The sequence below is a fragment of the Protopterus annectens genome, chromosome 13.part0 (genome assembly GCF_019279795.1).
Source record: "Protopterus annectens isolate FY-2018-M chromosome 13.part0, PAN1.0, whole genome shotgun sequence".
NCBI classification, from domain to species: Eukaryota; Metazoa; Chordata; order Ceratodontiformes; family Protopteridae; genus Protopterus; species Protopterus annectens.
In genome coordinates, this window is record NC_056747.1 from 232,893,312 (window position 1) to 232,917,198 (window position 23,887).

Genomic DNA, 23,887 nt, shown 5'->3' on the forward strand with positions numbered 1-23,887 from the left:
ATAAAAAGGACTCTGCTATGGCAGCTAAGGATATGTGGGAAGAGACTAAACAAAAGATAATACAAAAACTGAGAAACTGGAAGCTGCTGTCTATTGATATGGATCTCAAGATCCAAACAGTAAAAATGTTTTAGTCCCTTTAGTTTCATACATAGGTCAAGTATAGTTTTACCAACCAGAGAAGTTGTGGGTAGTAATTAATAAAAAGATGAAGGATTTTATCTGGGAGGGGAAGAGAGCAAGAGTCAAGTGGGATACGTTGATCCTCCCAATGAATTTGATGGGATAGTCTAGAGATAGACAGTTAAGGCTCTTATCCATAACAAAAGCAGAATGCTAAAATTCAAAGTGGAAAGAGATGATGATGAAGGAAGTGGCTAATTCCAGCAGTAAAGAAAGAGTGGAATACAGAATATTATAGTCATAAAGTAGCAGAAAATATACCAAGAACTAAGCCAACATGGAAATGGAGAATGGAGATTCTGCCAATAGGAATGACTGCAATTAGGGGTACAGAAAATAGGGAAGAGGGAGCTGGAATTTACTGGAGCAAGCTGGCAAACAAACCAATATATTGGGAACAAATATTTAGAGAGGAAACGGTAATAGAATAGGAAGAGACCAAGAAGGTATTTGGATTGCAGGCTAGTGATTGCCTTCCCCATCAAGGACTGATATCAGAGCATAGACAAAGAGAACAGGACAGGGGAATCCTAAATTAAAGACCGCACTGGTTGAGTTTTTAATGGAATCTAGAACAGAAGCTGTTGTAAAAAAAAAAAGTATAATTCGTATGGAATAAAACATTGCACAATAACTATAGGAATGAATCAGAGGAGGTCAGAAAAGATTGGGAAAAGAAATTAGAAAAACAATTCATAAAGAAGACGTGGAAGGGCATATGTATGTCTCAGAAATGTGGAATAAAATCTAGACGTTTTAGGATTTTTGCCTGAAAGTGTTTGCAAAGGTACTTTTATACCCCAAGCAGACTCCAAATATTTTTTTTCCTCAGGTAGATGGTAAATGTTGGAGGTGTAATTGGGAAGAAAGAGGTACCTAGAAGCATATGTTCTTGGAATGTAATGAGTTGGCAGACTTTAAAAATTCCTTACAGAGTACTCTGTCAGGAATACTGGGTGAGCAAATTAGTGTAACTAAGGAAATTATTTGTTGAGCTGGGATACAGGGTCTGAATTGCCTAGACATGGTAAAGCCTTGTTAAGTTTAATTCTGATGGCTGCCAAAAAAAAAAAAAAAACAATTACTGGAAAATGGAAATCAAAGTCTATACTTGAAGTGGTGAATATTGTAACAGAGATAAAAGACAGGAAGTGGGATCTTTAGAAAAGGGTATGATTAAATTGCACTGAAAATATCTGCAGAAAAAATGGTTTGGAGGAGGAATTATGTTTAAGAAAAAGCAGGAATTGAACAGTTTATGTAATATTGATGTGATTAAATTGTATATAACAATATATGTGATGCATAATGTCTGTAAATGTGAACTTAACATGGTTTGATTATTTTTATGTAAAAGCAAGTTTGCCTATGCCACAAGTGATAATTCAATAAAAGTGTCTTAAAAAAAGAGACAAAGCCTGGCTAAAAGTCTGAGCAGCTTTTTGTTTCCTTTAATACCAGGACATTGGGTTTGGCAGTTTTTAAGCAAACCATCTCCTTCTGTATTTCTAAGGTTATTTATTTTTGTTATTCCTTTTATGGTAAACAGCTTTCTGCTTTGGTTTGAGCTCATTCTATGAGCGTAGTAGTCTCTTCTGGAGCTTTCTTTAAGGGTCTGGATACTAGATCCATCCTAGAAACTTCCACTTGCTCTTCTGTCCATACTTTTACTACGCATTATAAGTTGGATATCATTTCCAGAGCCAGGGCAGGGTTTGCCAGGTCTATTCTTCACTGGCTTGTGAAAGGTTCCTCTGTGCCTTCCTCCTCCCTTATAGGTTCACAGGTTCATAGGTGTTTACTAGGCTAATGACCACAAGGGCCTTTTTAAGATTAGCTATGGATTCAAAATCTCTCACAAGTTCAGGTACCCTTGATAAGTGTAAGTAGGGGCTTGGGAGGGGAAACATTTACAAGCAGGGACCTTTATGGTATCTTTGGTAATCTCCCACATGTTATGAATGCTGTAACAATGATAAGGAAGGACATAGTACAATTGTGTAAATCTCACCATAATACCAGATATCCTACTTTTTACTGTTGCATTATTCAGTCCCTCTCTCTCCTACCCCATTTTCTTGCTTTTTTCTGTTGGAAACACGCTGCTGGCTAAGGAGTCTTTGCTTGTCTTGCCCTATTTCTCATCATCTTTCCTTCTGGATACGCATGTCCTTCTGCTATCCTGGGGATGCTCTAGTTCCCCTGTGACACTTCAGTTCTGCATATTGAGCATGCGTATGTCACCTTTATTGCCTACTCCTGTGCATGGACCATATGCCTGACATGCAATGCTGGGATGATGTGAAGGCTGTTGGACTATCCTTGGAAGGAGACACCACGTCATGAAAAGTGCAACAGTGAAAAGTAGGACATCTCCTGTTATGGTAAGATCTTATACAACTGTACTATTTTTTCCTGAAATCTTGGTTCCTTTACTAATTTTTTTCCAGTAAATTTCAGCCAGTCTTGACTATTTTCTATAGCCTTCTTGCAGACAACTCTATTGTAACATTTCCTTTCTAAATTCCCACACTGACTTAAGTGTTATGCTGGGTTCCTATTATGCAATCGAAAATCCCTTTTAGGTGAATATGAAGATGTCGAACTGTATTGCACGAAGTACGTAAACCCCGAATGGTCAAAACCGCGAATTTCAAAATGTCAATTTATTTTGGTTGGCCTGTCTGCAGTACAGCTCCTTAAGATAAGAGTGCGATAGATTGGACTTTAGTGTTAGGACTTGGGTTAAGGTAAGTGCATAGATAGGTACTGTATGTAAGAGTTAGTGTAGTGTTAGGTGTAGGTTTTGTTTAAGTGTATGTATGTGTATTATTTATTTTGTTTAGGTGTATATCTGTAGGGGATGTGTGCGGTAGTTATGGACCTTAGGGTTAGGGAGGGGTTAAGGAGAGTGCATAGATAGTTGTTTGTAGGGTTTAGTGTAGTGTTGGAGGTAGGGTTTTGGTGCTTTTATTTTGTTTAGGTGTATGTCTGTAGGGGATGTGTGCGGTAGTTATGGACCTTAGGGTTAGAGAGGGGTTAAGGAGAGTGCATAGATAGTTGTGTTTGTGGGGTTTAGTGTAGTGTTGGAGGTAGGGTTTTGGTGCTTTAGTTTAGGTTAGAAGTAGGGTTTGGTTAGTGTATGTATGTGGTTTATTTATTTTGTTTGGATTGGTAGTATGTAGTGGGTGGTGGGGTTGGCCGACTATGATAGTTCGATATATTTTTTTTAACGGTTTACTGGGTTCGGGATTTTCGCGGTTTGTGGTATAGGGGTCGATGTTTTGGTATTCGCACATTGGGTTTTTTGCCTTGCTAATATAGACCCGTTATGCCAACCCCACCTATGGAATGTGCTAGTCTGTCTTTTTTGCAAATTATTCTAGTTCTGGTAAGTACTTTTAAAGTAGATGGATATGTACACTATGATCTCTGCTACCTTGCATGTAACCCCTGAAAAACAATGGAAAAATTTTAGTCGATATGGTATCCCAGAAATGGTTGTGCCTAATAAATATATTCTATTTCAGTATTGTGAATTTGCAAACCTTATAAGAAGAAATGGAATTCAGCATGTACCAGCTGTACCATGTCATACTCCATATAACAGAGCAGAAAAAAAGAAAGTCCACTGCAGTAAACTCTGTTCGATAACTATCCAACAAGTAACTCAGCAAACGAACAGCAGAAACACTCTATAATTTATTAAAACAAATATCCACTTCCAAAATAGCAAAGCTTTTGGGTTTCCCCTTCCTCATTGCTTTCAAAGAACAATTAAAAATCACATTTAAAAAATAAAAACACATGCATAGCTTTGCTATTTTGGAAGTGGATATTTGTTTTAATAAATTATAGAACATTTCTGCTGTTCATTTGCTGAGTTACATGCTCCATATACTAACCTGGCACTGTTTGGTGTATATTTGTAAAGGAAGAGAATGAAGGGAATGAAACTGTGAAAACAACTGTCATGGTTCTTGTTTAGTTACTGAATTTCCCCTCAGATAATGCAAGATTTATCTTCTACAGAAAGGTTTATATCCAGAAGGTCAAGATCACAATTTCATTTTTTTTTACAGATATGAATGCAAAAATCCAGAGTAAACTCTGGGATCAGAAAAACCCTTTCACTAAATATGCAAAGTTAGAGGTATGTGGAAATGAAATTTGTATGATATACTGCAGCTGCAGTTCTGAAGATCTGTGGCAAAACTGAGAATTGTGTGGGCCTCTATCTTATTGCATGGCTATATGTCATTGGTCATTGTGAGAAGACATATTGGCCATAATGGAGCATGATGTGCAAAATCTCAACTAGTTTATGAACCTGTAAAACAGACAAAAGCATGCTTGCTCCCCGAAAAGTGTAGTATACCTGTGGAAACTGTGAATATGAAACTTGTTCCTGCTGTGGTGACCAAAGATAGCAAAGACCCTTACCTGCTACAGTAGTAACAAAAAGCAAACATTCTTCAGAATTGCCTTATTTCAATTGATCTAGATATTCTGCTTGTGGAAGATCCCCACCCACTTCACTAAAAGACTTGGTTAACCTTTATTAAAAATGGCAATGAAATTTTGAAATGGCAAACTAATTCTAATTGCTTTTGAACATTTTACTATAAAAATGTATAATGTATAAAGTTTGAAGTTTTTTTTTAGTATGGAACCAAATATTTACTTGTGCTAAAATTATAGTTTTGTACAGAGAGAGGTATTTCTTAGTATAATAAAGGAGGACATAGCTTTTAAAAGGTTAAACTACTTAGAACCCAGCTACACTCTGTGAAAATAAACATTCTACTTAAATGTAGTATATTAGTTCTAAGAGGCCTCCCCAAGCCTGGTTTAATCAACTAATCTGCAAGTTTTTATATGAAAAGAAGCTCTCAGACATGACTGGTTTTACTACTGCTGCTGTTTTTATTTTTACTTGGATTTATTATTAAAGTTGTTAGATTATTTTAAAGTATTTTTATTTTTTATTTACAGAACACAATATTACATAAAATAATGACCAGAGGAAAAAAATAAGAAACAAATGTATGAAATTACTCTATTATCAGCTCATCACACTTTAATTAATAGGGTACTTACATATTACCACAACTAGATTTTTGCGATAATGGTTGTTTGCTGATGTGGAAATGTAACCTTCATGGTGTGACAATGTCAAACAATGGGTTTTCTTTCACACAGATGGTTGTTTTAGCCAGGGTTATCATTAAAAAAAATGAGTAAGTTAATGTCACTGTTTAAGTATGCACTTTACCGCCAGCATGTCATGTAGCTCGCAGTAAAGTGCATACACACTTCAGCTATAAGGGCTGCTGTCTTACTCACTGCAATTGCTCACCAGTTTTCCCCACACAGAAAGGCACAGAAAAAGGAGTCATGCTTCTGCTTAACTTTTTTTTTATTTTTAACAATTTTTAAACATAGACTCAGATCCAAACATGGCAGCAATGACAGGAAGAAGGGCATCATCAGCCAGTAATATGTTTTCCTTACTGTTTTTTTGTATGGTTTAATCGGGAACCCGTAATCAGCTATCAACATCATCCACCCTGAAATTTTACCAGCAGTAGTGTTCCTCAACTTTCACATTGCAATGGTTGTTTTCCATTCTGTTTACACATTTTTAACAAAGTATTACTTTACCCAAAACATCATTCCTGTGTCTGTGTTTTCCTTCTGTGAGGGCTCTGTTCCTCATGGTGCAAATATTCCATTCGTCAGTTAAGACAGCATCCCTGACAATTCAAGTGTGCGTCTGTAATGCACGCAAAACAGGAAGAGGATTGTTTCATCTTTTTCTGTGCCTGAAGTTAGTCCAGAGGTTTTTTGCCAGCAAAAATGAGTTTGCACAACACTTTGTAGTGTTTCATGCGGTCATCTGTATTCAACGAAGCAAAATTTGCAACCGTGAAAATCTGGTTGCGATAATACGCAAGTACCATTAATAGTAGGTGTCATATCAGTAGTCACCCAAAAATTATAACATGATCTCAGTCAGATTGCAAGGCAACCCATTCAACATTACAGTGATACAAGTTTCTCTTCCATCTACTGATGCTGAAGAGAAGGATGTTGACTGTTGTATGTGGATATGCACCTTTTGGAAACTGTACCAAAAAGATATTACATTTGTCATAGATGATTGGAATGCGGATAGTACAAGTGGAATGATAGGCAGGTTTGGCCTTGGATTACAAAATGAAGTGAGACATACTCTGGCAGAATTTTGCCAAGATAATTCACTAGCAATAGTAAGCACTCTTTTTCAACAGCCTAAAAGACATCTTTGTACACTGCTATCACCATATGGACAATACCAAAATCAGATTGACAATATATTTTACAATCCCAGATGGAAGAGTTTTATGCAGTCAGCAAAACCAACACCTGGAGGTGACTGTGGCACAGACCATCAGCATCTTATTGCAAAGTTTAGAATCAAATTAAATAAGAACTGGCTAATTCCAAGATGGCTGCACATTGAGTAATAGCTTAATTCTAACTCCCCCAGTGTGAAACAGAAACACAACAGAAAAGGCCAGTAGATGTTTGACTTTATGTGTAAATTTCAGTAACTAGCTAGTAAGTGTTCTGCCTGGATGCCAGGAAAAAAGGAATACAGTGCACCGGGAAAAATCAGCTACAAAAATTAAGGAAGAAGCACTGACTGGGGAAAGTTCTGCAGCTGTTCAGCAAAAAACAATGTAACCTCCAGAGATGACTTCTAGTAACCTACAGGAAGATATAAGACAATTGCACACAGACCTGGTTAAATTAAACAAAACACTGATGTAGTACATCAACACAAACAACAAATGGCTGGAAAAAAATGAAAGAAGCTTTAAACAGATATTCAGATGAGGTGATAAAGCTTCAAAAATCAGAGGTTCAAATGAAGAAAAGGCTGGCTGAATATGAGACTGCTCAGGAATAAATGTTTAAAAAAATAATAGGATTAGAGGACAGAGTACATAGGGAAAACCTGAGATTTTCAGCTGTACCAGAGAAGCTGGAAGGAACAGACTACATTAATTTTATGAAAGCACAAATAAGCAACTGTATTCCACAACAGGAGTTGTTAGTTGAAAGAGCACATCATGTATATGCTCCAAATTTGGCTATGAGAAATCAACCTAGACCATTCTGACAAAACTGTGGCAGAAGGACAAAATACTAAAAGTGGGAGACAGCAGAGTGTTTGTAGAGAATGATTACGCATTGTACACCAGGCAAAAGAGGAGTAAATTCATTCCACTATTCAGGGAATGAGATGCAGGTATGAGATTCAAACTGCTGTACCCAGCTGTCTTCAAGGAACTCTTTCTTGGAGGAACAAAATCATTTTGATGAAGTGCATGCTAAGGAGCAAATACAAAAGTTTATGCAACAAAAAATGAGCTGTGAAACAAAAAGAGATTCTGCTTCTTGTTCTTCTGGTAATAAAGACTACATTGAGATTGTACCTGTCTCCACTGTTTCAACGGAAAATATTGGAGAGAAGGAAGGAAGCATGAGAGTTGAATAGAAGAATTAAGAGTACGGTGGAAATGAAGCAGAGACAGGATTTGGGAGATGGAGAGGAACAGTAATAAAACCAGTAACTTAATGTGGGATTATAATGCAGTAATTATATTTGTGAGATATGACAGAACAAGAAAATCTGGAAATATTGGACTTTTTCAGAATTTGTTGGACTTGTGAGGAGACTCTAAAATATATGCCATACTTCATGTCATTAATGTTCGGAAAAATGCTTTGGGGAGGGGTGAGAGGGCAGAAAGTTAACTATTAAGTAAAGAAAATATTTTTTTCATAATAGTACTGTTTTTGTGGTGTATAGTTTTCTTTGCATGATATAAAGTAAAAATTTCTCAGTTATTTTTAAGTGTAATGGGGATTGTAAATAGGTACTGATTTTCTTTTTTTCTCTTTCTCCCTTCTCTCTTTCTTCTTGTTCGGTTTTAAGAAATGTAGGCACTGCAATGTAAAAAAGCCTGGTTAAAAGAGCATGACAAAAGAAAAATTAATGTGCTTTTTTCATTCTTGCATGGGGAATGACTAGATTAAGGACCTTAAAGTGATTTAGTCACACGGTTTAAGAGAAAGTACATAAATGAAAAAGAATATTGATTATTATGAGGCTTTTTTTCTAGCAAACAAATGTATGCTTAGTAGCAATTATTTATCTGGTCCTCCTGTCTCCATGGAAACAATCTGATAAAGAGAAATTGTCTGTCTGATTCTCATGTCTCCATGGAGACAAACTGATAATGAGAAATTGGTTACAGACTGGTGGAGATTGACTGGCTGTGGAAAAAGAGAGAAGAGAAATAGGCTGGGAGATAATGTTCTCTGAAAGCATTTGGGGGTTTTCCCAGCTGGGAGAGCTATAAAGATAAGACAAAACAGACAAAACCAGTTAGCACTTAGTAGAAGCACAGGTTGCACCATGCATCTTAGTGTGGATAACCTTTCTTTTATGTTAACTCAAGTCTGTGAGAGTGGTTGTCAGTTTGGGACATTTATTGCTACTAGGAGAATAGATCTTCAATATTTGAAGATGTACATAGTATTGCGTGATAGTATTACATTAATGGCTTTAGAGGAGTATTGGGGGGGTTGCTTGTTTTTTTTTTTTTTTTTTTTTTTTTGAGGCCTTTCAATAAAACAAAAAGTCTTATAAGATGTGAAATAGGCTAAAATGGATATGACAAGAAACAACTATATAAAAGTTCAACCTGCCAAAAATTGTATGCATGTAACACAAAAGCTGGAATTAGAAGTTATGTCCTTACCATAACGTTCCATGTGGAGTGTCCATCTCGCCTTTATTCTTACACCTGGGTTCGGAGCTGATCCTCGGCTCCGTGTCGGCCACTTTGCAAGCTCTGCATCGAGAAGAAGCTCGAGACCAACCTAACTCCCACAATCCCCCTCTGCCTTTACCTCAGATCTAGTTTGCAAGCAAACCAGAAGTCAGAGAGAGAAACACATTCATGCCAAAACAACATAACTGCAAGAACACTTATACATATATATATATATATATATATATATATATATATATATATATATATACATATACACAACAACTGCAAAATGCAGAAGCAGAATAACGAAACCAGGCACCAAACTGTACGTTCTTCCTGAGGGTGGGAGGGTGGGAATGTAAGAACAAAGGCGAGATGGACACTCCACATGGAACGTTATGGTAAGGACATAACTTCTAAATGTGAGAGTGTTCGATCTCGCCGTTTGTTCTTACACCTGGGTAGCGTCCCTAGCTCCATGTTCCTGAGGAACTCACGGGAGAACGTTCTTGAGCACAGTGGAACCAAAGGTTACCCTGTCCCTAGAAACCCTGTCTACCTTGTAATGAGAAATGAATGTATGTGGTTTAGACCAAGTGGCAGCTGCACAAATAGTGTCTAATGGTAAGCGAGCTGCATGAGCCAGGGATGTAGAAACTGATCTTGTAGAGTGCCCCTTGGGTTTGACAGGTAACGTTTGTTCTGAAGAATCATAAACGAATATAATGCAATCAGTTAGCCATTTGGAAAGGGTTCATTTAGTAACTGCTACACCTTTCCTGCTGTCAGCAAAAGCTACAAAAAGTTGATCAGATTTCCTGTGATCCTTTGTTCTATCCAAGTAAAATCTAAGTTGTCTATGAACATCCAACTTGTGTAACATATACTCCAACTTATTGGAGTGATTTTTGAAAAAGGTAGGCAGTTCAATGGATTGATTAATGTTATTAATAGAGCAAACTTTGGGGAGAAAGGATGGATTAGTGTGAAGAGATACTCTGTCAGAGTGAAAGATCAGATAAGGGTGTTTAATGGAAAGAGCCTGAAGCTCAGACACTCGCCTAGCGGATGTAATGGCTACCAAAAAGAGGGTCTTCCACGACAAATACTTCAATGGACAAGAGGAGGCTGGCTCAAATGGAGGTAACATCAATTTAGATAATAAAAGATTTAGATTCCAAGGAGATGTAGGAGTTCTAACTGGTGGTCTAATATGGAAAGATCCTTTTAAAAAGGCCTTACAAAGTCTGTGAGCCATAATAGGTGCCCCACATTCTTCCACATGAAAGTTGGAAATGGCAGCCAATTGCACTCTTAAAGTGGCAGGAGAAGCTCCTTGGTGGAACAATTCTGTTAAAAACTCCAAGATCTTGTTTAAAGGAGCTATAACAGGGTCCAAATGCAGTGTATTTGCCCAGAACACAAAACGCTTCCATTTACTAGTGTAGGTCTTTGTAGTGGAAGCTTTATGAGAAGCCACTAGTATATTCTGAACTGCAGGTGAGAGAAGATCAGACCTGGCTAAGTAGGGAAGCGGAGCAGCCAAGCTGCTAGATGGAGTGACAAGAGCGAGGGGTGGGGAGCCCCTGACGAGTGGGTCAGTAGATCTGGCTCCGGGTCCAGGATCCAGGGTCCCCGAATGCGGTGTGCCAGAAGAAAGGGAAACCAAATTTGACGAGGCCAGAATGGGGCAATGAGGATAATCGTCCTTTGCAGGTTGTTGGCTTTCTGCAGAAACTTTGCAATCAGGGGAAAGGGAGGAAAAGCGTACAGGAGACCCGGGGGCCAATCATGAACCAGTGCGTCCCTGGGGACTTCCCCTGGAGGGGGTAATAGGGCAAAGTAGCTCCTGCATTTGGCGTTCATTGGAGACGCAAAAAGATCACAGGAAGGCTGGCCCCACTTGCGAAAATTCTTCTTTGCAACTGACTGTTTGAGGGACCACTCGTGAGGCAACAGGATTGCTCTGCTCAGCCTGTCGGCTATGACGTTGGATGACCCCGGGATATGCGTTGCGATCAGAAAGCGACCCGTGGACTCCGCCCATTGCCAGATTCTCATGGCCTCTCTGCATAGCTGATAAGACTTGGTTCCCCCTTGTTTGTTTATGTACCAGACTACGGACATGTTGTCTGTCTGAACTGCAATAGTCCCTAGAGGAAGAAGGGGAGCAAAGTGTTGCAATGCTAGAAACACTGCCCTCAACTCTAGAACATTGATGTGCAGATTGTACTCTAAATTGGTCCATTCGCCTTGGACTGTCTGTCCCTGAAAAATGCCCCCCCACCCTATCAGGGACGCGTCCGTGGTCACCGTAGCTGTCGGCGTGGGTAGCACAAATGGTCTTCCGCTGGAAAGGTTGCAAGTCTGAAGCCACCAGGCTAGGTGTGATTTGCATGTGTTTGTGATCAGAATTTCGTGTGTCAGAGGTAGTTGTTGGAACGACCATTGTGCAAACAGTAGCCATTGCAGAACTCTCATGTGCAGTCTTCCCAATGGTATCGCAATGAGAGAAGCTGCCATGAGATCCAAAACCTTCAGAACCAGTTTTGCTGGGGATTTTCTGGATGACAGAAGAAGAGATATGTGGCTTTGTAGTGAGGCTATCCTTTCTGGAGGAAGCCTTAGAATTAAATGATGCGTATCCAATTCTGCTCCTATGAATAAGATATGCTGTGATGGCTGTAGTGAAGATTTTTCGAAATTTATGGAAATTCCGAGGTGAACACAAAGCTGTAGTGTGTAATCCCTGGCCTGAATCAGTTGACGCTGGGTGGTGGCAGAAAGGAGCCAGTCGTCCAGATACAGAAACACCTGGAATCCCAGGCGTCTCAGGTGAGATGCCACCACTGCCATGCATTTGGTGAAAACCCTGGGGGCTGAGGTCAGACCAAAGGGCAGGGCTCGAAACTGAAAGTGGCTGGCTCACAGCTGGAAGCGCAAGTGATCCCTGGACGCCCTGGCCATTTTGATGTGGTAGTATGCGTCCTTCAGATCTATTGAGCACATCCAGTCATCCTTCTGTAAAAATGGAAGGATCGATTGAAGCGTGACCATTCGGAACTTTTCTTTCTTGACGAAGGTATTGAGGTTGCTTAGGTCCAGAATCGGCCTCCAGTCCCCTGTCTTTTTTGGAACTAAAAAGAACCTTGAGTAAGTTCCGAATCCTCTTTGGTCCACTGGGACTGGTTGGATGACTCTTTTCTCTAGCAGCTTTGAAATTTCTATAGCTGCCGGGTCTCGCAGATGGGGCGGCACATCTGGGAGTCTTGTCTTCTGAATGGGGGGCAATAGGAAGGGTATTCTGTAGCCTCTGGTAACAACGCTTTTTACCCAGTTGTCTGTTGTAAGATTTTGCCAGGCCTGAGGGTATAAAGCTAAGCGACCCCCGACTGCCTCCAGAGCAGGACAGTCGGGCCTCCTCTCAGGAGTGCTGGAAAGGTTTTCCAGGGGGTGTATCCCTGTCACCTTGGTTTTGCGGACCCCCTCTGCTGCCAGGGCGGCGTCTTCCACCTCTGCCCCCTCCTCTGCCTCTAGAGGGGGCATCACCCTGTGTGCCTGGGAAAGATCCTTGGGGTTTTCGAAACCACATTTTTCCACCACGTTGCCCTTTGGGGTACGGTCTGGATGGGGTGGAAAAACGGACTCCGACAGCAGACAGAGTCTTTCCCTCCTGCTCACACCGGGTAAGGGTCTCCTTTACTTTGGGGCCAAAGAGAGTGGCACCATCAAATGGGGCGTTAGTAAAGGAAGACTTGAAGGCTTCCGCAAATGAACATAAGCACATCCAGGATTGTCTACGAAGAGCAATCGCTGAAGCTGCTGCCCTACTCGATCCTTCGGCTGCGTATGAGATCAGCCTCATGGATGAGTTTACAATGGATGTAAGGGTATTGAGATGTGCTGTAACTTTTTCTGAAACAGCAGCATCTGTAGTACCTAGGAGGGTATCTCCCAACTCTTTGATTAGATCCCTCTGTAGCCATGTGAAGTGGGTCAAATAGTTCAGGGATCGCATAGAAAAAGCCGCTGAACTAAAAATGCGCTTCCCGTACCTGTCCATAGTCCTAGAATCTTTGTTAGGCGGATGGACAGATGAGGAAGATTCCGACATCTCCTTTTTCGTGGCCGCTGCCACCACCATAGCATCCACTGGCACTCCCTTCGTTAGATAAGCCTTATCCTGAGGGGCAGTAATATACTTGTTAGGCTTTCTAGGGACTGGCTCCACCGTGTCAGGCGTCTCCCACGCCCTTCGAGCAATCAGCTCCATCAATTCATCGAAGGGCGGAGTGACCCAGGAGGAGGAAGGGCGAGCACCGAATGCCTTCAGCAAGACTGACTCATCCTCAGAAGGGGGGAGGGATTGCCAATCACCTCTCTGCTTTAGGATCTCCAGGATGTCAGAAAAAGAGACATCCTCTGAGGGTGACTTTGGGGACCCTTCTGACTCATCCAAGTCAGTGTCCGATGACAATGATTCTTGTGGAGAATCTAAGTGTCTCCTCTTACACAGTCTTTTCCTAAGGACTTCTTCGGGGGGAGCATCCGAAGAAGCCTCCGAGGAAGAGGGGGCACCCTCCAGGGGTGGCTGAGACACAGGTGCTCGACGCTTAGATGTAGCCGTGGGTGCAGAGGAGGATAACGGTCCTTTATGGGGAGGAGAAACTGTTTCTGCTGATGTGGTTGTCTGGGTAGACAACACCTTCCTCATGAGGTCGAAGGCCCCCGGGTCCCGAGTCGAGGTATCTCCCGGTTCCGAAGAAATGGGAAGAATCCCTGAGACAGGCACCGAAGGCATCGACCCCGAGGACGGAGCCGAGTCGATCCGAGCCGAGGCCCCGAGAGGGAGAGTCGGAACCGAAACATCGGTCCGACTCTCGGTCCCGGAACCAAGGATGGATCTTCGGCTCCGAGACTCCGGTACCGGATCCGACGGAGTCGAGGTGAACGGAGCTGACCGAGAGAAGGACGGTTCTGGCACCGAGGGCTCCACAATCAGCAGATCAGCCTCTTCTGGCTCCGAAGACTGGACAGGTCTCGGAGGAGGAACAGATGGAGATAAGGGAAGGCCTTCGAGTCTCGACACCAACTGAGAGGAGACCGAGATGAGTTTGGATAAGGCCGTATTCTCCATTAACTTCTGCACCACACGGTCTACATCGGTGTTGGAAAGGGGTCTGGAAGAGCGCGTCGAAGGAACCGAAGACGGAGCCGACCTCAACAGTGTCGGGGGAGGGAGCTCCGTCACCGGTTCCAAGACTCGAGGCTCGGAAACTGACAACAGTTGAACACTCGGCCCCGAAGTCTGTGGAACAGGTGATCGAACTTTAACTGAAGAGCTCGGAGCCGATGACCTGGGCTCCGACGTCTTCGATTCCTTCGAGGATTTGGATGCCTGGTCTGATGCATCCAGAGCCTCTTGAAAGGTAGGTTTTAAAAGACCCCGATCCATAAGTTTCCTGCGCCTATCTGTCATGACCCTTCCACTGAAAGAATGACAAATTGAACAGTCTTCTTGCAGATGGAGAGGGCCAAGACAGTAGACGCAGGAACTATGGTTATCAGTCACTGACATCTTTTGCCCACATTGGCAATGCTTAAATCCAGACTTAGCTTTCTCAGACATCTTAGATAAAGCTAACAAAGATAAGGTTAGTAAAATGTCAAGTCCAGTAGGTATGTCTAATCCGGTAATTAGTCAAATCCAGTAAAATGTCAATCCGGTAGTCAATCCAGTAAAGGTGGGGTTAGGCCCCGAGGGAAAACTCTAATAAAGTTTAAATAACTTTATGGAACCGAGGATTCCTCGAAACACTATAACACCATACACACACAGTCACTTAGATAACTTTTTAGAAAAGAAATTCTTAAGATATACAAGAAAAAACATATAAATCTTAGCTTAAGGTTGCTCGAGCTCATCAAACTGATGCGAACGCTGCAGCGGCAAACTAGATCTGAGGTAAAGGCAGAGGGGGATTGTGGGAGTTAGGTTGGTTTCGAGCTTCTTCTCGATGCAGAGCTTGCAAAGCGGCCGACACGGAGCCGAGGATCGGCTCCGAACCCAGGTGTAAGAACAAATGGCGAGATCGAACACTCTCACATCTAGACATTTAACAAAACAGGTATTATACATAAAAGGTGGGAATAATAAATTTTTAATACAACAATGCTTTCTGTAATGTCTTGAAATATCAATGATCTTACAGATAAATACAAACAAGAAAAAATAGAGAACTATATTAAAAATATAGAGTGCAAAATAGCTATGTTACGGGACACACACTTGGAAATAACTAAACATGTGAATTTGATGAAGAAAGGTTTTCAGGATAGTTATTCTGCAGAATATCTGGGACAAAAGAAAAGAGGAATACTTATATTAATTGTAAGAACAGCCCCAGTAGTCATAGATGTGGATAAAAGGATAATAATGGCAGATTTGTACTGGCAAGGGAGGAGGATACCATTGGCATGTATTAATATTCCATGTAAAACTGCTATAACAGAGCTTAAGAAAATTCTGGGAGAAATAATCAGTTTTCAGCAAGGAATATAACTTATAAGTAGGGACTGCAATTTGATTTGCAGCAGTGAAGATGTGTCTGGGGGGTCACAGAAGGGAAAGGAGGGTAGATTTTTAAGAAATTTTTGAAAATATTTGGCATGGAAAATATGAATTCAGTAACAGGAATTCAGAGTGAATTTACATATTTTCCCCAATATATCAAAACTGGGCTAGGCTAGACAGAATTTACATTTCACAGGAACATGTGCATTTAACTGAAGGTCATGATACGCACCCAATACTTATTTCAGATCATGTGCCAATAATAACTAAAATAAAAATACAGGGTAATGAAATAAAAATGAGACCCTTTTGCTTTCCCACATCTGTTGAAAAGAGAAATTTACGGAATGGATAGTGGAGATTATTCAGGAGTTATTCAAGAGGATAGAAATTAATTACTTCTGAAGATATAGTTAGGGAGTGGGATAAAATTAAGTTGGAATTTAAAAATAGGGTGGAAATAAAATAAATGGAGCTAGGGTTAAGAAGTAACAATAATTATTTAGAGGGACTGACAAATATTAAAGTATTGCAGAATATTGGGAATCTCACAGAACAAGAAGAGGATCAACTGCAGAATGCTAATTAGAAAATAAGGGATTACCTCTATAATATACACAAGTTTAGAAAGACTGCTGTTAAGCAACTGTTTTTGCTAATAAAACTAGAGCACAAAAACTTTTAGCACAATGACTCATGCAACAGAAAATAGAAAGGGCTGTCACCAAGCTTAGGGAGCCTATAACACAGAAGATAACGAGATCCTGTAGAAATATTAGAAATATTTTGTAAATTCTATGAAAGTCCTTATAAAGCAGAGAAATATGGAAATCAAGAAAAGATACACATGGAAATGTTTATGGAGGAATTAAATATGCCAAGGTTAGAGGTATATGAGACTCAATTACTAACAGTTAGGATAGGAGGAGATGAGATAAAACTGTGATGTATAACCAATCTACAGGAAAGTACCCAAAATAGATGGTATTCCTGTGCAAGTTTGGAAGCTAGGAGGGAAACTGATAAAGATTTGGAAGTTAACAGTATTTTAAGAGAAGGAGAAGTACCAACATCCTGGAAGAAAGTACTGGTAGCTGTAATAGAGAAAGAGGGCAAAGATCTATCACATCAAGCTTCATACAGACCCATGTCTGTACTAAACCATGATTATAAAATGTTCATGTCTACAATAGCTAGAATAATGGTAAAAGTAATACCAAAATTGATAGATATGGATCAATGTGGTTTTGTGGAGGGAAGGCAAACATTTGACAACATTAATAGAACATTGATGATCCAGAGAGAAGCAGAATGCAAGAAAATACCACTGTTGTTGGTTGGTCTTGATGCAGAGAAAGCATTTGACAGAGTAAGCTGGGAATTTATGAGCAGGGCAATGGAAGCATTTGCATTTCCTGAAAAAATAAGGTTGATTAGGAGGACGTATGAGGGATCAGAGGCGAAAATTAATGAGGGTGGGTCCTCTCTGATAATTTCTGCTTGAGCAGAGGAAATAGGCAGGGGTGTCCTCTTTCCCTTTTGTTATTTGCATTATATTTAGAACCACTGGCAAATAAAATAAGGGACTCAGAAATGCAATGATATAATTGCTATGGTAGTCAAGAAAAGCTGGCTCTATTTTCAAATGATATTATTTTATACTTGACAAAACCAGAAAGAGATATTACAGTGTTGTGAAACATTTTGAGACAGTTTCAAATCTTTTGGGATACAAGATTAATTAAGCTAAAACAAAGGCAATAGTGGTAAATTATGTACCCACATATGAATTGGGTCAGCAATAATCCATATTTATGGGGACATGATAAAATTAAGTATTTAGGAGTATGGATTAAAATTTATTCTGGTTTGGCAGCTGAGGATATATAGAATGAGACTAAACAAAAGATAATACAAACACTGAGAAAATGGAAGCTTTGTTATATGGCTATGGATAGTAAGATACAAGCAGTTAAATTGATTTTAGTCCCATTAGTCGTATACACAGGTCAGGGATGTTTTTATCCACCAGAGGAGAAGTTGTGGATAGCAATTAACAAAGAGCTGAAGGACCTTATCTGGGAGAGGAAGATGGCAAGAATCAAGTGGGATAAGCTGATTCTTCCAGCAGAACAGGGCAGATTGTGATTAGCCAATTTAAAGGGGTATTTCAGAGCTACACAGTTAAGGCTCCTGCACATAGCACAAGCAGAAAACTATAATTCTAAGTAGAAAGGGATGATGATGAAATGGGGGGGGCTCAAGAAACAAAGAGAAACAGGGATTTTGGATGCAGGCTTTTAAGGACAATGACAATAATCATACAGAATATTCTATCTGTAAACTAGCAGAAAGTATTCCCCAGCATGGGAATGGAGAAAGGAGATTCTGTAAATAGGGATGACCTTAGGAATATAGAAAATGGGCAAGAGGGGGCTGGAATTTATTGGAGAAAACTGGCAAAGGAACCAAGGTACTGGGAGCAAACAACTAGAGAGGGAAAGATAATAGAATGGGAAGACACCAAGAATTTATTTGGACTGCAGGTTAGAGATTGCCTTTCCTATTAAGGACTGATATCAGAGTATAGACAAAGAGAAAGAAATAGGGACTGGTATAGACTTTAGTAGAATCTAGAACAGAAGCTGATATTAAAAAATGAATAATTAGTAGAGCATAAAAATATTGCAAGATATCTATAAGAATCAATCAGAGGAGGTTAGAAAGGATTGGGAAGAGAGATTGGATAAGCAATTCACAAAGAACAATGGGATGATATATGTATGTCTCCCAAATATGCAACAAAATCTAGAAGATTTAGGATTTTTGCTTGGAAATGTTTACATAGATATTTTTATACCCGAAGTAGACTCCAGAGAATTTTTCCTCAAGTAAACAGCAAATGTTGGAGGTAACTGGGAACATATTTTCTGGGACTGCGGTGAGTTGGTGGACTTTAAGGATTTCCTACGGGATGCACTGTCAGAGATGCTGGATGAGCAGATTGGTGTGATGAGGGAGATGTTTTTCTGAGTTATGATACAGAATCAGAATTGTCTAGACATGGTAAGGCCTTGCTGTGTCTAATTATGGTGGCTGCCAAAAAATCACTTACTAGATAATGTCTGACTGAAAATGATTGGGCAGATTATAAGTGATATATAATGTTTGCAAGTTGGAGTGCATCAGTATGGTTTGTGATACAAAATGCTTGCAACTAGGATTGTGTTGGTGTGATTTGTCTTCATTTATATAAATGTATGATTGCCGATGTTGTAAGTGATGGTTTAATAAAGATGTTTCTTGTTTAAGAAAAAAAGGCCCGGAATTAAATAATTTATGTAATGTTGCTTAGGTTATATGATATATAGCAATATATGTGAAATATAATGTTTGTAAACCTGAACTTGTTAATACAGTTTGACTACTTTTATATAAATGTAAGTTTGCATATCTCACAAGTGATAATTCAATAAAGTTGTTTAAAAATAAATACATTAATTAATTAAACAATAACTTTGTCCAGGCCAGTGAGATATGAGCAAAACAGCATTTTAAATGAATATGTATTGGATGTGAATAATAGATTAAGGAATTAGACCTGGAGGGCAGAGTACCTGAAGAATTATGTACAGAGGTTTGGGGTATTGTCTAGGAGATGACAACAAAACTATTCCAAACAGGAAGATTAAGAAGACAAAATGTTTGCCTGTGGAAGGTTTAGAAGTAGCTGTGGAAAGAGTGGGAGCAAAAGGCAATGGAAATAGGAAAAATATGTCAAACTGAATGCAGAGTTTCAGAGATCAGCACAGACAGACAAGGAGACATATTTAAATGAGCACTGCTAAGAACTGGAAGAAAACAGAATGGAAAAAAAACAAGGGCTGGTGACATTTAATGGAAACTTCCAGGTATAAATGGGCTTGCTAAAAGACAAAGATGTGCAAGATCTAATAGAATCAGAATATGTCAAGAAAAAATAGCAGAAATAGATAGAAGAACTATGTAAGAAGAACCTCCAGCATCACTGATAAATGCAGTGGTGTGTTCACTGATCTACAGTCAGATATCCTGGAGAGTGAAGTGAAATGGGCCTAGAAAACCTTGTTAATAACAGTGCTACAGGAAACAATGGAATTCCAGATAAATTGTTTAAAATCCTTCCAAAGTTATGCAGTTACGGTGCTGCATGAAATTTGCTAGCAAATTTGAAAACAGGACAGTGGCCATTAAACTGGAAAACATCAGTTTCAATCCCAACCTTCACAAAAAAGGCAATGCTAGAGAATGTTCAGATTATCAAGCAATTATACTCATGCCACATGTTCGCAAGGCAGTACGTGAGATCCTTCAAGCTAAACTCTAATAATATGTGGACCAAGAATTGCCAGATGTGCAAGCTGGTTTTAAAAGTGATAGAGGCAGAAGAGATCAAATTGCCAACATTCGTTGGATAATGGAGAAAGTAAGGGAGTCCCAGAAAAAAAATATTTCCTGCTTTATTGATTACTCTAAACCCTTGGACTGTGTTGACCATAACAAATTATGGCAAGTTGTTATAGACATTGAGATACTAGGCTAGATTATTTACCTCCTAAAGAATCTGTATGCAGAACAAGTAGAATCAGATAGAATAAGTATGGAAAAATGACTGCTGCAGGATTGTAAAGGAGAACAAGTCTGTATATTGTCACCCTATTTATTCAATTTATACTCTGAATATATCAAGGAAAATGTTGGGTAAGATCAATCAGATGCTGAAGTCAGAATTGCTGGGAGAAATACTAACAACCTTAAGCATGAAGATAATACCACTCTGATGGCTGAAGGTAATGAAGGGTTCAAGAGCCTGTTGATGAAGGTGAAAATAGAAAGCACAAAAGCTGGTTTGTTCGACATAAAAAAACTAAAATTATGTCATCTAGTCACATAACTTCTTTGAAAATAAATGGGGAAGTGATGGAGGCAGTGAAAGATTTCATTATCCTGGGCTCAAAGATCCTCGTAGATGGAAATTGCACCCATAAAATTAAAAGGAACTTACTGTTTGGAAGAAAAGCAGTGACAAAACTGGATAAGGTTTTATAGACAAAAGATATGATACTATCAACAAAGGCCCGTATAGTCAATGCTATATTTTTTCCAGTATAAGTTATGACTATGAGCTGTGGAATATAATTAAGGCTATGCCCTAAAAAAATTGATGCAATTGAACTGTGATGCTGGAAAAAAAAAGCTTTACAGAATTCCATGGACTGCAACAAAATCAGATCAGACAGTACTTAAGGAAATAAACCCAGACTGATGAATGAAAAACTTGACAACAAAAGTAAAACTCATATTCTTTGGCCACATCACGTGAAGACAAGGTTTACTAGAAAAAATACTGATGTTAATCCTGAGAAGTATGAAAGGTAGAAGATGGGGAAGATGGATAGACAGAATTACTGAAGCAATGAATATTAACTCAAAAGAACCAAAAGGAACAGTTTTTGACTAACAGGCCTAAGCCCTTGATGCTATAAAGAGTTAGATTCAACTAAAAAACAGCATAACAACAATCACATCATAACTATAATGAAGGAATACTAACATCACTGATGATTTTAAGTCTCTATAAGCAATTTATCACCAATTTCGTCAGACAAAACCTTTTGAAGGTAATAATTTTAATTCAACATTTAAGTAGGTTCAGGGGTAATTCCGTAACTCTCAATCTTTTAGCACAATAAATCTAGACAGAGCCAAAAATAATGGGGGATAAAGGCTTAAAAGAGGGACATATTTTAAACACTGCTCTTATAAACTTAGAAAGTTACTAGAAAGTTACTAGAATAACAGGTTTTGCATTAGCATGCATTTTCTGAAGGATATAAAATCTGAATCTCAAATGCTTGTCATTATTTAATGACTTTAATCCTTAATGATTTGCTAGAAAACCACAATTTTTTTGAGGAGCAGACCAAAAAATGAGACAAAAAGCAGTGGCAAAACTGGATAAGGTTTTATAGACGAAAGTTATAATACTGTCAACAAAGGCCCGTATAGTCAATGCTATATTTTTTCCATTATAAGTTATGAATATGAGCTGTGGAATATAATTAAGGCAATGCCCTAAAGAAATTTATGCAATTGAACTGTGATGCTGGAAAAAAAAAAGCTTTACAGAATTCCATGGACTGCAACAAAATCAGATCAGACAGTACTTATGGAAATAAACCCAGACTGATGAATGAAAAATTTGACAACAAAACTAAAACTCATATTCTTTGGCCACATCATGTGAAGACAAGGTTTACTAGAAAAAATACTGATGTTAATCGTGAGAAGTATGAAAGGCAGAAGATGGGGAAGATGGATAGACAGAATTACTGAAGCAATGAATATTAACTCAAAAGGAACAGTTTTTGACTAGCAGGTCTAAGCCCTTGATGCCATAAAGAGTTAGATTAAACTAAAAACAGCATAACAACAATCACATCATAACTATAATGAAGGAATACTAACATCACTGATGATTTCAAGTCTGTATAACCATGTTATCACCAATTTTGTCAGACAAAACCTTTTGAAGGTAGTAATTTTAATTCAACATTTAAGTAGGTTCAGGGATAATTCCATAACTCTCAACCTTTTAGCACAAGAAATCTAGACAAAGCCAAAAATAATGGGGGGGGGGGGGTAAAGGCCAAAAAGAGGGACAGATTTTAAACATTGCTCTTATAAACTTAGAAAGTTACTAGAATAACATGTTTTGCATTAGCATGCATTTTCTGAAGGATATAAAATCTGAATCTCAAATGCTTGTAATTATTTAATGACTTCCATCCTCACTGATTTGCCAGAAAACCACATTTTTTTGAGGAGCAGACCAAAAATATGAGACAAAAAGCTGGATATTCTTCAAAAATCTGGACAGTTGAGAGGTATGGATGGTTCTAACACTTTCAATGACTTGGGTGTGCCTCATTATGCTATGCTGTCTTTTGAAATATGTGCAATTTTCAATTTTTGGTTTAACAGAACAAAAACGTAGAAAAAAACAGTCGCAAATTCTGATGGAAACCAACACTTTTAATAAAAAAATGATAAAACCTCCAGTTAGCACTTTTGTCTCCCTTTTACTACATAGAGACTTCTTCAGACTGAGGTAAAAAAAACTAATTAGACATTTTTAGTCTTAAAACCATCACATGATCTATTAAAAAAAAAAAATATATATATATATATATATATATATATATATATATATATATATATGTACTTTTTTTACATTTAAAAAGAAAAAACATATGTTTTAAATTCATACAAAATCATTTCACCCTAATAAACAATAATGCTTCAATCCTTTCCTTTTTAAGTACATAACAAATTCTTTTCTATTATTTAACCCTGGTGAAAAGCAGGCATTAAGCCTTACTTGCCAGCAGTATTCCAACCAGCCCAGTTCCTCCTCTACATTAATAAGATTAACACTGTTAGATAATGCCTCTAAAACCAGGAATTTGAACTCAACCTTACACTTTTTTATTTTATAATGCTTGCTCAATGCATTCCTTTCATCTCCAGTCTGGATGGTATATTTATGTTCATAAATACTTCTGTTTAATTCACGGGTTGTTCTACCCACATGAAAAGATTTACATTCTAAACAGAAGCTCAGATAACTGTATTATTCCCTATTACTACCTCATACAAGTGTGTATATAGGTAATTACACATATTACAGTTAAAGCATTTAATCAAGCCATATTTTTGTTTTACTGGTTCTGGTTTGTTCAATTTCTCTTGAAAAAAAACTTTTATAATTCTTAGCTCTTTTATGAATAAATCTTGGTTTACTTCCTATTTTATTTACTATTTCACTATTAGCTCTAAATAGTCCCCAGTTTCTACTAATAACATTCTTAATAGCATGAGAATCAATGCTATTTTGTATCGCCATAGATGTTCCATATTCAAAAGGAGGTCTAAATTCTCTATTCACGTCTAATTTACTGCCCCTTGACTCCATTTTTTCATGCAATGATTTTTTAACTTCTCCTTCTGGATATCCTCTCTTTATAATTTTACTACAAAAATGATTAGTTTCTTCTAAAAAATCATTATCATTTTTCGTTAGTATATCTATTCTTGTTAACTGTCCCTTAACTATATTCATATTGTTTTTTTTAGGGTGCATACTCGAAAATGTAGATACATGTTATTCTGCACTTCTTTCATTTAGACTTTAGACACTAATCTATTATTTTCTTTGAAAACAGGTCCAAAAAATTAATTTCCCTCTCATTGTAGTGAT